We start from the raw sequence: 15,542 nt of genomic DNA on the forward strand, positions 1-15,542 counted from the left end.
GCAACAGGACAGGGTCTGAATGCAATTTTTTCTCCAAATGAAAGAATCGTTTTTTAGCTGTGATAAAGGAATTTCCCATGTGTAGGTCATCAACAGAGTGTTTTAAGTTTAGATTAACTTGATATCGACCTGAAGGCAAAATCTTAACAGTATCCAGAAAAAGTAATTCAGATGGATGATTTTCAACAGATTCAGAAATGGGAGGGTTGACTTCTTCGGATTCCCAGAATTTTTGAACAATCTGAGAGAGATTTTCATCAGCGGTTTGAGATTCAGGCGATTCTGGAGTAGAAGACAGTGTCGTACATGTAACCAAATTATTTACATATTGAGAGGTACCATGCTTGCTTTTTATACAATTTTCAGGAATGCGGCCAGAGATGATAAAACCGAATGTAGTGTTCTGCAGAATTGGTAGACCAGTACCTAAACGAATAATTTGACCTAGTATAATATCTCCATAGTAATCAGCACCGAGTAAAATATCAATGTCTGAAGTGATATGGAATTGAGAGTCAGCAAGTTCCATTTCTTGTGGAATTTTTAGTTTGTTGGCAATAATTGGCAATTGTGGCAGACAGTTTGTAATTTTAGGTAGAATGGAACAAGAAATGTCCAACCTTGAATCATTTGTGGAAGAATAGATAGTCAGATTAGCCGTTGATTTGGAAACCGAGACAGTTTGATTTACTCCGGTGATCTGTAACTGCTTGTTAAAGGTGGGAGTGCTTAGCTGATTAATAAGATTTTGTGTAACAAATGTAACTTGACTTGCTTGATCGAGAAGCGCCTTTACATAAATTCTTTTCCCACTGGGGGCAAGGAGGTATACCTGTATGGTACTTAGAAGGACAACAGGTGTGTTGACCGTATTAGCTGACAACACGTGTGACATAGAAGATTGAGATGGGTGCGTGTTGTCCCTATCCTGATTTTGTGAAGAAGAAGGTCTATTATTTGAATTAGTTAGTTCATTGTACGTGTTTGGATTTATTGGATCACGTTGGGGAGAAGAAGAATTTTTTCTCATATCAAAATGTAAATAGCTATGGTGCTTGCCACCGCAGTGGGAACAAGTTGTCTTACTTAGACATTTTGGAACGGAATGACTTGAACCAAGGCAGTTATAACAGAGATCATGTTGTTTGACGAACATGCTCTTGGCTCGTGGTGTGAGTTCTTTGAAATCCCTACAGATGTAGATGGAATGGTTACCTTTACAGTAGGGGCATAGTCTAGACTTAGAATTATTGAAGGAGTTCGTTTGTTGGTTGTCGTGTTGGTTATTAGTGGTGTGATATGAATGTCTTACTTCCTTGGAAGTTTGTGATTTGTAATTATTTTGGGACTTGGACGAAGAAGAAGATTGCAGATTTTCCAAATGGTTGGCTCTGATATTTATATTTGCTAGAAACTTTGAAAACTCTATGACCTTGTCAGCATCAGGGGCAAATTCCATTGAACGCAATGTGGCTTGGTCAAGCTTCTGTGAAGTAATGTGAATTAGGATTAAATTTAATAATTCATCGGATGTCTTATTGAGATTAAGCAAAGCCTTGTAGCTATTTGAAACAGAAATATGAAATTCTCTTAACTGGGAGGAATTGGCATGATTGTTCAAGGGTTTAGCTTCAACAATGCCTGAAATTAGATCTCTAATAAGAATGCGATCATTAGTATATCGAGCTTTCAGGGTATCTAAGGCGATGGTATAATTAGTCTCAATCAATGGAATATTTTCTATTAAGCGGTAAGCATCGTCCCTGAGTAGATTTCTTAAGTAAATAAATTTTTCGATGTTAGTGAGGGTTTCATCTTGATCAATGATGCTGAGAAAGGTTTGGTAGAAGAATTGAAACTCACTTAATTTTCCGGAAAAATTATTGATACGAAGTTCCGGGAGCTTGACAGTTCTCTGTTTGGTGGTGGCATTTTGAGTAATTTGAGTAGAAGGAGACGGGACATTGGGATTTGGGACACTAGATATTTCAGATGTTGTAGAACTTGTAGGTGGAGTTAGGAGGCTTTCGAGTTTTTCCTCAAGTAAAGAAATGCATTTATAATATTTTTTTACTATCGGATCTACGTCTTCAGTAGTAGCTAGCTCTGCAGCGAGAAGATTAGTTGCGTCATTATAGGTACGAAAAGCATCTCTGAGTTGACAAAGTATTTCCTTAATCATATATTTAGTTAGAGAAGCTAAGTCAGTTTCTACACTACTACATAATCTAGTTAAATCTAATTTACTGGCAGTTTTGGACCTCGTTAATTTGTTAATTTGTCCCTGTTCCATTGTGATAATTTATTTTAATTGGTAATCGATAATAAATGTTTAATAAAAAAAAAAAAAATTATTTAAAGATATATTAAAGTCTTTTTTGTAAAAATGTGTAAAAATTATCAAACGCACCCCCGTATGTCAGTGGAAAATTCTTTAGCGTTGTTAGAGCAAAGTGATTTGTACGTGTTGTGACGTAGGTGGTTTCTTCGTAGTACCACCGCGACCGATGGAATATTCCGTTAAGTCGTAGGGAAAGAATAGAAAACGAAAATACCGTTATAAGATGGCGCGCGGCGAGATTTTGCAAATGAAAAGAATTTTTTCTTTTTTACAGAAATTAGAAATGGCTAATTATCCGGCTAGTAACGAAGGACCACTAGATACTTATGAAGAAAAATACTACATAAATATTTCGAGAGATTAATTAAATTATTCTCGGAAAAGTATTTCCAGGAGCTGGCTCAAAATATATAATATTAGTTTAGACGCGCGCACCCTTTTTTTTTACACTAAAAAGATTCGTTGATCTCGATTTAGTTTATAGGCGTTCAAAGATAGTTATTGGTAGAAATAAACAAACTCACCCTGCGCTGTGGTTGCTTCTGGTTGTTTTTTCTTATCTGGCCAGATAGGTATCCTTGTGTAGCTGTTTGAGGTAACCTACATACGGTTTGCGAAAAACTGTTTTATAAACACATAGATACGCGCACTATTTTACGCACTTTTGGCTCAGTAAAGCCGGTAGAATTTTTTTGGCGGTAAATTTTTCACGTGGATGACGCGGACCCGTTAATGAGAAGTGTTTTTAGTTATTCACTCCTCGAGATTTAAGAAGAAAGTGATCGATGCAACGTGGTTAAGTCTTTTTCGGGAAGGGAGGAACGCTTCGCGCCAGAAAAAATAATACTTATATACGCCGCTAGAGTCTGCGGTTCACTTAGGGGTTATTTTACGAGGGAGCGTCTGAAATTATTATTTTGGACGCTGGTTAAAATTTGTATTTTAACAATCCATTCACTTGATTTCAGTTCTCACATTCAGATCCATTATCATTACAATTAAATTATATCAATATTCTTTTTCTTACTTTGGTTTTATTTTATTCAGTACACTTTCAATATTATTTTCATTTTAATTTCATTCTTGTATCAACTGGACTTAACAGCTATAATCATACATTACTTTATCTCTAATTTCCCATACCAACACTTTGTCACAAGAATTCTCTCAAAACTTTTGAAATAAAATTAAAAAATAAACCATCTCATAATAATTACAATTCTTTTTCATTCACATATTACACACTTTTAATTATTTGACTGTATCCTAACTCAAATCCATTATTTACAAAAATTTGCATTTTTAAATAACAATATTTTCCTTTTACATATACAACCACCAATACAATATAGACTAGATTAAATTGCCTACCAATTTATTCATTTTGTACAATAACTTTCCAACTAATACTGATTTTTCTCTTTTCTCACCTTCATCTATTTTTATCTTTTTATCTTTATTGACAGCAGCTTACTTTCTTTCTATCAATTTGATCAATCTAATGTTATGGTATACAGTCAATATAAATAATCTTATATTCTAAATTAATTTTGTATATCACAATTTCTTTTCAATAACCAATAGATTTAAAATGTTAGACATTTTCAGATATTAAAATCTTTATCATTTGTTGTGGGTCATGACCTTTTGGTTAATTAACATTGAAAATCGACTACCTTTTTCTCTACTGTCAATGTCACTTCAAACAGTTCCTTAGACATTAGTGTCACTTTATAGTCAAAGTTGGCCCAAGATGGTTGATTGAGGTTTTGGTAGGGTTTCACCATGTTCCCATAGGCAATATCCTGTAACATCGGCGTTTAGCCTGTTTAATATTATTTTTAAATAATGTAAATTGAATTTTAAATTCAACCATTGTTTGGTTCTGGGGCTATTTAGCAAGTATGCACGTAAGTAATCTAACCACATTTTTAGCTTTTAAAAATTTCAACCATCTTTCAATTCTAATAGTGGGATTACTTATTTTATTGTAGATTCACTGATGATGGACCGATAGGTCTGAAAACGTTCTGAATTGGACATTTTTATTCAATCCATTGGGATTTTTAAGTTTTAATAAATATACCAATTTACATAGAAGTGGTTTTACTTCTTGTTAGAGTTTTTTTAATTTATATTAATGCACACGCCTCTAATCTATAAAACGAAGTAATTATTTATTACGAAGCTCTTTACCCTTTTTGTTAAATTTTAAGTTTCTTCAAATCATCATCGAGTAATCCTTGAATGTCAAAAGGATGCTTGATAAATACAAATTGTTTTCTACTTCACTTCTCTTTCCCCTGCCCCATCAATTAACTCAAAAATTAAAAGCAAATCTCTTTAGAGACTAATTTTAGTAGGGTGGCTGTAAGTAAAATTTTAACGAAAATGATGAAGTTTATTTCATGCATTTATATTTATATTTAATTATTTTTAATAAATCATTTATATTTAATTATATATTTTGTTATAAAATCTTCCCAGAATTTTTTAAGGAACGATTTCTACAGTGGAAGTCGAAAGGTCAAACATTAGTTAATTAAAAATATAATTTTCATTAAAGCAATAATTCAGGCTCAATCCCGTATAAACGTAAACGTTAAACCGATTTTTATTACAGTATACAAGATCCAGGTAGCTGACTACTTTTTTAGTTATTGTAGACCTATAGAAAGAAAACCTACCTGTTTCCTGCATAGAGTTCGCTTCTGATTTTTAATTATTAACAATTTAGTGCAAATATAGGGATTTTTTCGATTTTTCGTGCAGCAGCCTCGACTAACCGTTCTATATGTGGTTTCTGAAATTCACTGTCTGATTAATGAGTCAAGTTTAGAATTACTATCCACCGTACTATACCAACATTACTTTCAGATTTGTATAAATTTACTTTGCTCTTTATTAAAACATGATTTTATTATAAAAGTATCTTCTAGAATGTTAATGATTCATGGCAGAATTCTCTTAGTCCTAGTAATGCGATTGATAGTGTCGAAAGTAACTTGAGATGAAAACAATTGTGTAATCACAGTGAAATATCTATAAATAGAAATTAGGATTTTCCTAAATGTCTTAATGTTTAAATAGTGTTAAATTATTTTGTAATTCTAAAATTTTGTTGTGATTATTTTTAAATATCTCTATCTTATCATTATTTTTCTTCTTCAAGTGTGATTTTTCCCTGGCTTCTTGTATATTACGAGGTATCCATTCTAGTAGTCGTTTATTCCATCTAATATTGTAAAGCCACGTTATATGGCTGAAGCATGTCCACATTCTTATAGTCCATATGTGGTGAGACCGCTCCCGTCTGAAAAACATTTCTAATTCGGTTTCTCTGCGGATTCATATTCAAAAATGTCCCCTTTAGACAAATATGATGGGTGCCGTACGTAATTTTTGGGCAAAAATTGTTTAAACTATTTTTTTAAACAAATACATAATATCACCTTTTATTGCTCCAAAAAATATATTTTTAGGTTTTTGGGTCATTCTAAACAAGAAAGGCATATTGTAATTTTTCTCAAAAATTGACAGTTTTCGAGTTATAGGCGATTTAAAATCTAAAAAATGCGAAAATACGCATTTTCGAGGCTTAAAAACTCATATTTAAATTAGTATTTTTAAGGGTTCCAATAATTTGGATTAAAGTTTAAACATTTCTTTTCAAGATTCCGAAGAGTGATCGGGTCTGAATACTTTCGCTCCTAGAGCATCATCAGGGGCATTTGAAATAAGCCAAGATAAAAAGCCATTGCAAAACGAGAAAAGGTTGGGAAAACTTCGAAAAAAACTCGAAGATGATGTACAATAAAAAATTCTATAACTTTGTAGACTTACTTCGTCAAAACAAGAAGGTATCCTGTTTATATAACATACACTAGACAAAGGACAAACATATAGAAATTAATTGCAGATACTACTTCTACGTCAGGTACATATTCAAGATGGAGGTACAATAAAAAGTTCCTTATTTAACGGAAGTGTTTAAGTAGTAAATGACAGATGACAACTGATAAGACTTTGACTAAAATTATGTAGTCACCAGTCACTACAAAGTGAACTGCATATTCAAAGAAACTATGTTTGACTGAGCATGAGCATAGACCTCACACACAACAGAACAGTATTATAACGTAGGTCAAGAATTGAAATTAGAAGTAATTAAAAAAAATTTTTGTTAACGTTGAATGCGGATGACTCAATAGTTGAGTCACGACACTTTCCACTTACAGACCGATGACTCAACTCTTGAGTCAAGTGCACCGTATGATATAATTGATTCAGTACAGCTTAGGCCTTCAAGAAGTGTTGTGTATTTTATATGTGGCAGTCAACGTGTTAAATAATTTTTGATAGTTAGAATGTGTAATCCAGTTAGCACACTCAAACCTGTCGGAAATAAGCTGCGTTGTTAGTTGGCAACAATTGTAGTGGACATGGAATGAATGCGAGAACCAGATTGAAAATACTTGATGAGTGGTTCCAATCACTCATCTTCGTCAACTTCGTCAACCATGTTAGACAAAGGATAGAGCCAGTAGAAGTTGATGTACAGAGGGGTAAAAGAAAACCAAGAAGAAGATGGCAGCATTGTGTGATAGAGGACTTGACAGAGCAAGGTTTAGGTGAAGAAGATACGACACGATGGACAGAAACAGCGAACACTGAAAGTTGAAAGTTGAGAAGAAATACCAAGTTTCCTTTTTCGGCCAACATATTCCTATCTACTTTCTTTACTTTTTGTACTTTGTCATTGTTGGATTACTTCTTCTATTATTTAGACTTCGTCTTCGATTTCTGTTGCCAACCCTGCGTTTTTATTTACATATTTCCTTTTTTCAGTTTAAAAGTGGAAATTCTTACACATATGTTAAGAAATCTGAAATATATTATTATAATTAATATTGGAGGCAAAATTATAAGACGAACATCAGATGGATGGATGGATGGTAGATGGATTTAGACCTATAAACAATTTTTAAAATAGCAGTTGATACAAATTAGTTTGCCAAACTTCAAAACGAGACTGCACTACTAGAGGAAAGAAGACGATGTATATTTTTTATTTATGGTTTTATTTGTCGAAATAATTCACTTATTCCGGTTTACTGAGCATCTTATATATGATATCAAAATGTATCTAAAAGCGTATAAATCGTCCCTTTTACAATTTAATAAGTAAAAGTGTTTCAAAATTAATGCAATAACCACCGACATCTATCACGAGTGACGTGCTTTTGCACTTGTTCAACGTATATTGGTAGCACGTTGCTTGTCATCGTGTCGGTCCGTATTAATATGATATGTGGAGATTGAAGTCAATAACTAGATTAGCGCCCCTTTTCCACGGCAAGTCGGATGGAAAAAACTTTTTTGCGGCACGTAGTGATGATAAGTCAGTCATGACCGTCGATTTCTTTTAATGATTAATGAAAGTAGAGAGATAAAGAAGTGGGTGAGATAAAAATTATTTGATGGTTGAACTAGATACTGGACAACCATATTTGTAATTACGTCGATTAGTATATAAAGATTGTTTTATTTTATGCTCTTCTAGTCTTCTATGTTCTAATTTATTAAATTACATATATTCATATTGCAAGAAAATGTCAAAAGTTTTAAGAGAGTTAATCAATGGTTTATCTACCATCAAAGCCTTTGGTTCTTAATATTTTATATTGTATTTATATTGTTTGTAGTGTTTATATTTTATAAAATCAATGGGAAAATCCCAATAGTTGGCTGTATACCATAGTTTAAAAAAACCTATACAGAAGTAAAAACTTCAAATTGTATTTTGGTATAAAATCGTTTATTTAAAAACTATCTAAAAGTCATCCACATGGATTGCAAAACGTTTTCGTTCTGAACAGAACATCTTCAGTGCATTCCGCAAACTAGTTGTAACTAGCACACCAATGAAGGTGGTAACTTCATAATATATGGCTTACATTATAACTTTTGATAAAATATTGTGACTACAAGTCGATGTTACAAGATTAAATTATGTATGTGCCTAAAGAGCAACATGCTTCCCTGCTCGAAAAAACTAGGTACTTGTCATTTGAATTAGCACAGACCAACTGTTAGCACAGAATTAGCACAGTTGGTCTGTGCTAATTCAAATGGCAAGTACCTAGTTTTTTCGAGCAGGGAAGCATGTTGCTCTTTAGGCACATACATAATTTAATCTTGTAACATCGACTTGTAGTCACAATATTTTATCAAAAGTTATAATGTAAGCCATATATTATGAAGTTACCACCTTCATTGGTGTGCTAGTTACAACTAGTTTGCGGAATGCACTGAAGATGTTCTGTTCAGAACGAAAACGTTTTGCAATCCATGTGGATGACTTTTAGATAGTTTTTAAATAAACGATTTTATACCAAAATACAATTTGAAGTTTTTACTTCTGTATAGGTTTTTTTTATATTTTATATTATCTAATACTAATCTACTTTTCGTTGTTTTTTGTATTACGCAAAAATTCACAATATTGTACGTTATGTAGTATGACAGTATGATCTATAGTTCCATTTGAATTTCGTCTCTAAAATTTCCATTAGATAACAATGAAAAATTATGAATTATGTTTTATAAACTAACAAAACAATATATTATATCGGTTTTAGAACGTCTTTCAACGTTGTCCGATGCTTAACTTCCACCTCCTTCTATCATCCCATTGGCTATCTCTAAGATCTCTTGTACTCATTGCTTTGGTTACCCCTTCTTTTCATGTATGTTTGGGCCTTCCTTTGGGTTTTTTGCGGTTTGGTGGTACCCACTGCATGATCTTTTTGGGAAATCTTGTGTCCTACATTCTTTGATCATGATCATACCAAATCAAATATTTCCTCTCAATGTCTGTTTTTAAGTAACCATCGGTTCCAATTCGTCGTCTTACTTCCTCATTTCGAACTCTTTCCCTGCAGGATATACCTAACGATCTTCTAAACACATCCATTTGTACAGCTTCTAGTTTTTCTGTTGTTCTCGGATATTCTCCAAGTTTCTTCTCTATAAAGTAAGCTGATTTTAATTAGTGATTCATGGATATTGCATTTTCGCTTTATTCCTATTTCGGAGCTCCAGAGTATTCCATTTAGACAGCCACTTGTTCTTCTAGCTTGTGTCACTCTTTATTTCCTCATCGATTTTAGCTGTTTTATGAAACATTACTCCCAGGTACGTGTATTCACTTCAGGATGTGATTTCTTCATTATTCTCTAGCTCGATATTGCATAACTCAACTCCTATGGGTAGGTATTTAGTTTTTTTCACATTAATATCCAAGCCCCACTGTTCATATTCCTCCTTTAATTTTTTTGCCATATACTCTTAGCTAGATCGTCTTTATCATTAGCTATGATGACTTGGTGATCAGAAAATTTTAAGGTATATAAACAATCCTATCCGAGGTCTATACCCATACCGTGAGATTTACGTTTCCACTGGTTTAGTGCTTTTTCAACATATATTTTGAACAAAGTTGGTGAAATACAGCAGCACTGGCGCAGACCCTTGTTAACGATGAACTTTTTAGATAGTGTGTTGCCAATTTTTATTTGTGATGTAGAATTTTCATATAGATTTTTTAAGACAAAGAAAATAAACACCATTATAAATATTTTCATAAAATAAAGAGGATTAATACTAGGTCTGGATCCCGCGTATGAAAAAAAAGTTGATTAATAGCAAGCTTAAAATTTGTTAATAGCTTAAGGGTGTCTAGTCGGATAAACTTTGATATATGGGAACACTGTAACAGGGGTAGTTTTAATTGTGGAACAGGTTAAAAATTTGGAACGGTCAAACCACGAAAACGACACATTTATTTTGGCCGACAGAACAGACTTAAACTCTCCGAACAGAGATTAAACTCTCATGCAAAAATCAGACTGCTATTTATCACCTGTCATAATTCCTGTCATTTGACATATTCTACATGTTCCACTCATTAAAACGCCCATTTGGTGATAAATAGCAGTCTGATTTTTGCATGAGAGTTTAATCTCTGTTCGGAGAGTTTAAGTCTGTTCTGTCGGACAAAATACATGTGCAGTTTTCGTGGTCTGACCGTTCCAAAATTTTTAACCTGTTCCACAATTAAAACTCCCCTTCTTCCAGTGCTCCTATATATCAAAGTTTGTCCAACTAGAGACCCTTAAGCTATTAACAAATTTTCAGCTTGCTATTAATCAACTTTTTTTTAAATCATTATTTTTTTTTATTTCCTGCTTAAAAACCTAATACTTTCTAAAAGCACACCGAAATCTTTTTAAATATGGGTGCGTCACAGCGAATTTCTAAATATCAACTTATTTTTATTGTGTGTCACATCAACATTGAATTGATCCTCGGCGAATCTGAGAAGTAACGTTCTCGAAATGCGGTACGAGCAATAACAATATTTCACTCTCCTGCTTTCCTGCTTTCCTGCGGGTAGAAGGCCATTCGATATTATGTTTATCTAAGAAACGAAAATGTGAAAACGGCCGCTTGTCACGACCATATAATATGCATAAATCAGGATATCTAGACCATCACCGAAATTTGATGGTGTTTATAGGTGTTGAGGTAGCAAACTGCGAAAAGAGATTGATACTTTTCGGTTTCGTAAATAAGATTCTACTAAAATGGGGAATTTTGACAAACAGTTCTGTTTACGAATATATATCTGCAAAATGTTTTCAGAGCGCTTCATGAAAGTTAATAACATATACCACAGATGATGCATTGCTGGCAACAGTTTCATCTCAAATGGACTATTTTACCATTTGCCAGTCAAAATCAAGAAATATGTAGCGAAAGCCTCTATTTAGAAGATCAACTTCAATGCGTCTTCTAATTTTATGGACGATAGCACTGGCGAAGCGTCCATGTAACCACTGTTACCATTGGTAACAGTTAAAAATCTTGCAAATAAATATTTTATGACTACTGTGAAATAATCCCATTTTATTTTATTTTTTTTTTCAATAGAAATATGAGTGTTAAGATGCTACAGTAGCGATCAACAGGTTGCAACAAACGCGTTCCAAGATTGCGGCTCTAATTTTGAATATTTTGTCGAGATATTTGGCACACATATTCGTAATATAATAAAGAATGTCGGTATAGAGCCCAATTTCAAAAATATGTTAGTACGTGGAAATTACTCTATAACTAAATAAAATATTGAAAAAAGGAGCCTGTACCGCCATTAAGAAGAAAAAAAAAACTTTCTTCAAATAAACTTTTTTATCCCGTGCCTAGATTTTGTGTAATCTTGGAACTACTAAAATTTTTTATTTCTAACAAGAAATCGAACATATTATAACTAAATAACTAATTAGGCAACATAGAGAAATTATCAGTAGTAATTGCACAAGAGCTCTGAAGTTATTGAATTTTTCCCGAGTGACACTTTGACAGTTTTAATTTCACGAGCCGAAGGCGAGTGAAATTATGTCGAAAGTGTCACGAGAGCAAAAATTCTATATTAATTTCAGAGGTCGAGTGCAATTTGTTGCGATTATTTCATGAATAAAACTGTTCAAAACCAAAATTTTATTGTAATTTATTTATGTAAGAACCATTAAACACACAGTTTTTATAAATATTTGACGATTGAAAGTCATCACTTTTATAATTTTTAAAACATTAATTGTCATTAATGTCACTGAATGTATTTTTTCGTAGCAACGAAGGGCATCTGACGTAATATACTTAACGACGGGAAATTATTAAAAATTATCGATTTAATTCAGATTTCTGTAGCTTTCTATTGGTCAGAATCTCCTATGAATGAAATAATCATTAGTAATTGCACAAGAGCTCTGAAATTATTGAATTTTTCCCGAGTGACACTTTGACAGTTTTAATTTCACGAGCCGAAGGCGAGTGAATTTATGTCAAAGTGTCACGAGAGCAAAAATTCTATATTAATTTCAGAGGTCGAGTGCAATTTGTTGCGATTATTTCATGAATAAAACTGTTCAAAACCAAAATTTTATTGTAATTTATTTATGTAAGTACCATTAAACACACAGTTTTTATAAATATTTGACGATTGAAAGTCATCACGTTTATAATTTTTAAAACATTAATTGTCATTAATGTCACTGAATGTATTTTTTCGTAGCAACGAAGGGCATCTGACGTAATATACTTAACGACGGGAGATTATCAAAAATTATTGATTTAATTCAGATTTCTGTAGCTTTCTATTGGTCAGAATCTCCTATGAATGAAATATCTGTTCAGTGCAGTAGTGTGTTAATTTAAGAATTCGTTTTTGTTGTTTCATAGGAAAGTAGTGTTTATTGATAGTTAGTTTATTATATATTTGTTGTTGTTGTATAAGTTGTTGGCCTCTTTGAAAGAATAGATTGTTGTCAATTGTGATTTTTAGTTATATGTAGGTATGTAAGTATATTTTAAGTAAAAATATTTCGAATTCTAATGCGAGTATATAAAGTTTTAGGAGGATTTTTTATTCTAAAAATATTATCAATAGTTTAACAAAATGGAAAAAGTAAATCAAACGAAAAATAAAGTGAAACCTTCCAAGAAAAAGTCCATTAAAAACCGTGCCAAAATTATGCGAAAATCGAAATTTGTTTCGCTTCACAACAAAAAATGATTATTTATTATTGTTTTATTATTAGATATTTCATGCAAATACCTTTCTAAATGCCTATCTTAACATAAAATTTTCACCCATTTTGGTTTCTTTTTATAAATATCTATTTATTAATAATAAAATCGTTTTCTATTACTTCCATTTAGCGCGACTATGATATTGTCAAAATATTAATCTTAGATAATGTCAAAGATTATTACTGTTGCCAAAGTTTATGATACTATCTCCCGAAGTTATATTTTGTTGCTACCTGTTGATCGCTACTGTTTACTCTTAATAGTAATTCACTAAGAAGCCAACTAGACGCACGAAAATATTGGCGAATTTATGCGACTCGGTTGCAAGTTAGTTGTTACCACTTTTAAATGTGGATACACCATGATGGTTTATCGGCTATCGGTCGGACGGTCGTGTCTGAAAATTCTGAAAGGCGAAGGCGTGGGAGCGCTGTGTATATTAGTAGGCTTGTTATCACTTTCTGGAATGGTTAAAATGTTTATTACCTATTACAGTGTGCGTGCAATCAAACATGGATGAGTGTCGTTGACGACTTTTTTTTGGAAATTTTTGACACTATGATTATCCAACTTAAAAAAAGGTTTTCTAATTTAAAGCAAAACATTTTCAGATAGGGCCTTTCATCAATTTGCTAAGCTATATGGACAAAAATTTGACACAGTAAAGTTAAAAACAGAATTGGCAGTTCTTTATAATGATCCAGATTATCTTCAAAAATATGTACAAGAATTGTATCAATATTTAACGTCTTCAGAAATTGATAATGCATTTCAGGAACCTTTCAAATTCGCAAACCTATTTTTAATAAATGGTTATTCATTTTTCTATTTTTAATAATTCCGGCTACAAGTGCATCCGTTGAAAGAAGCTTTTCGGCAATGAAACGGATTAAAACATGCCAAAGAAATAGCCAATTGCAAGATCGAATGTCGTCATTTTCTTTAATTTCCATTGAGTAACGCTTTTTGAATGGATTAATGACAGAACCCTCTTTCTACGATTCTGTTATTAACATTTTTCCAGATAAAATAAAAAAAAACTTATATTTGCGAGGTTCTTTTAAAAAAGATTTTTTACATCTGGGTTTGGTAACATTTTAGAAAATGTCACGCGTCGCCACTGGGCGATAGAAAGCTAAGAAGAAGAAGAAAACATCTGTCTTTCATAGACAAAATAAGATTGTCGATATTCTGTTGAGGTACGTTTACCAAATTCTTTTCTCAAACGCTCTCGGAAACGAAACGGTTTGTATATGTTACCCATACGTGGAGTAATTCTTCTATGAAGCATAGGTATCCCATTCATGCTCGATGGAATTCATGTCGGGGGATTCTACTGACATAGGCATCAATACCATCGTTGGTAAGCCAGTCTGTCATTGGACGTGCGACATTTGGATGAGCATTATCATACATCAGGTGGAAGTTTTGACCAACCGCATTAACAAAGGGGCGAAGGATAGAGTGTAGAATGGTGTTAAGGTATACCTGAGCTGTAAGGAAGCGGTTAGAAAAACCAGGTTCGTTCTGCCACCGACTATGATTCCACTCCATACTATTACTGTAGCACTTATGTGTGTGTTAACCTCCTGGACATGTTTTAAGCGTTCTACATCCTCAGATCCTCTCCACACTCACACTCGACGAGAATCTGGATATAGTCCAAATCTAGACTCGTCGGAGAATAAAACTGTAGCCCAATCATTTGCATCCCAGTTTTGATATTCTTGAGACCACTCTAATCTTGCAGCGCGATTACCTCTGGAGATAGGTGGACATCTCAATGGCCCTCAACTGTGGAGACTGGCTTCATGGAGACGATTTCTTACAGTATCAGGGCCTATAGATACCTAGTGGGCCCGCTGCAAGTCGCTAAACAATTCAGGTACTGTAATTGTTGGTTGTCTTCTAGTGGTTAACACTAAAAATCCGTCTTGAGTTGCAGTTATAGCAAGCTTTCGGCCTAGATGACGTTTAGCTGGACTTCTAGTGTCACAAAAACGCCGCCACAATTGACTTGTAACACTTTGGGAGACTCCTATGTGCTTAGCTACATTAGTTTATCGCATGCCACATTGAAGAAAGCCTACAGCCCTATTTATCTCATCCAAAGTTAGATGACGTCTTTCCATAATAAAAAACAATATTTTCAATGCACTAAGTTAACAAGAACTTTATAGCATGGACAAAATCGAAACTATGTAGCAGAATGTTTACTGCAGTATATAGTCTTTTCTTCTCCTGTAAAAAGCTTTGTCAAATATGCGCTATCAGATTTGCCGTTTTGCTTTACTCAAAAAAATCTGAAGGATGAGCAACTGTACAAATTATATATATAAATTCGGGTTCAAAACGTCCTCCGACGTTGTCCGATGCCTTGTTGCCAATATCTTCTATCATTGCAGTTTTCATCTTCTAATCCTCGTACACTCATTGATCGTCTTACTCCTTGTATCCATGTCGTTCTTGGCCTTCCTCTTTTTTTTGTGTACAAATTCAATTGAAATTAAACGATTCCGTAAAATTATTTTTACTAATTTTTTGATGT

This window comes from Diabrotica virgifera, chromosome 4, assembly GCF_917563875.1.
Source record: "Diabrotica virgifera virgifera chromosome 4, PGI_DIABVI_V3a".
In the NCBI taxonomy this organism is placed as follows: Eukaryota; Metazoa; Arthropoda; class Insecta; order Coleoptera; family Chrysomelidae; genus Diabrotica; species Diabrotica virgifera.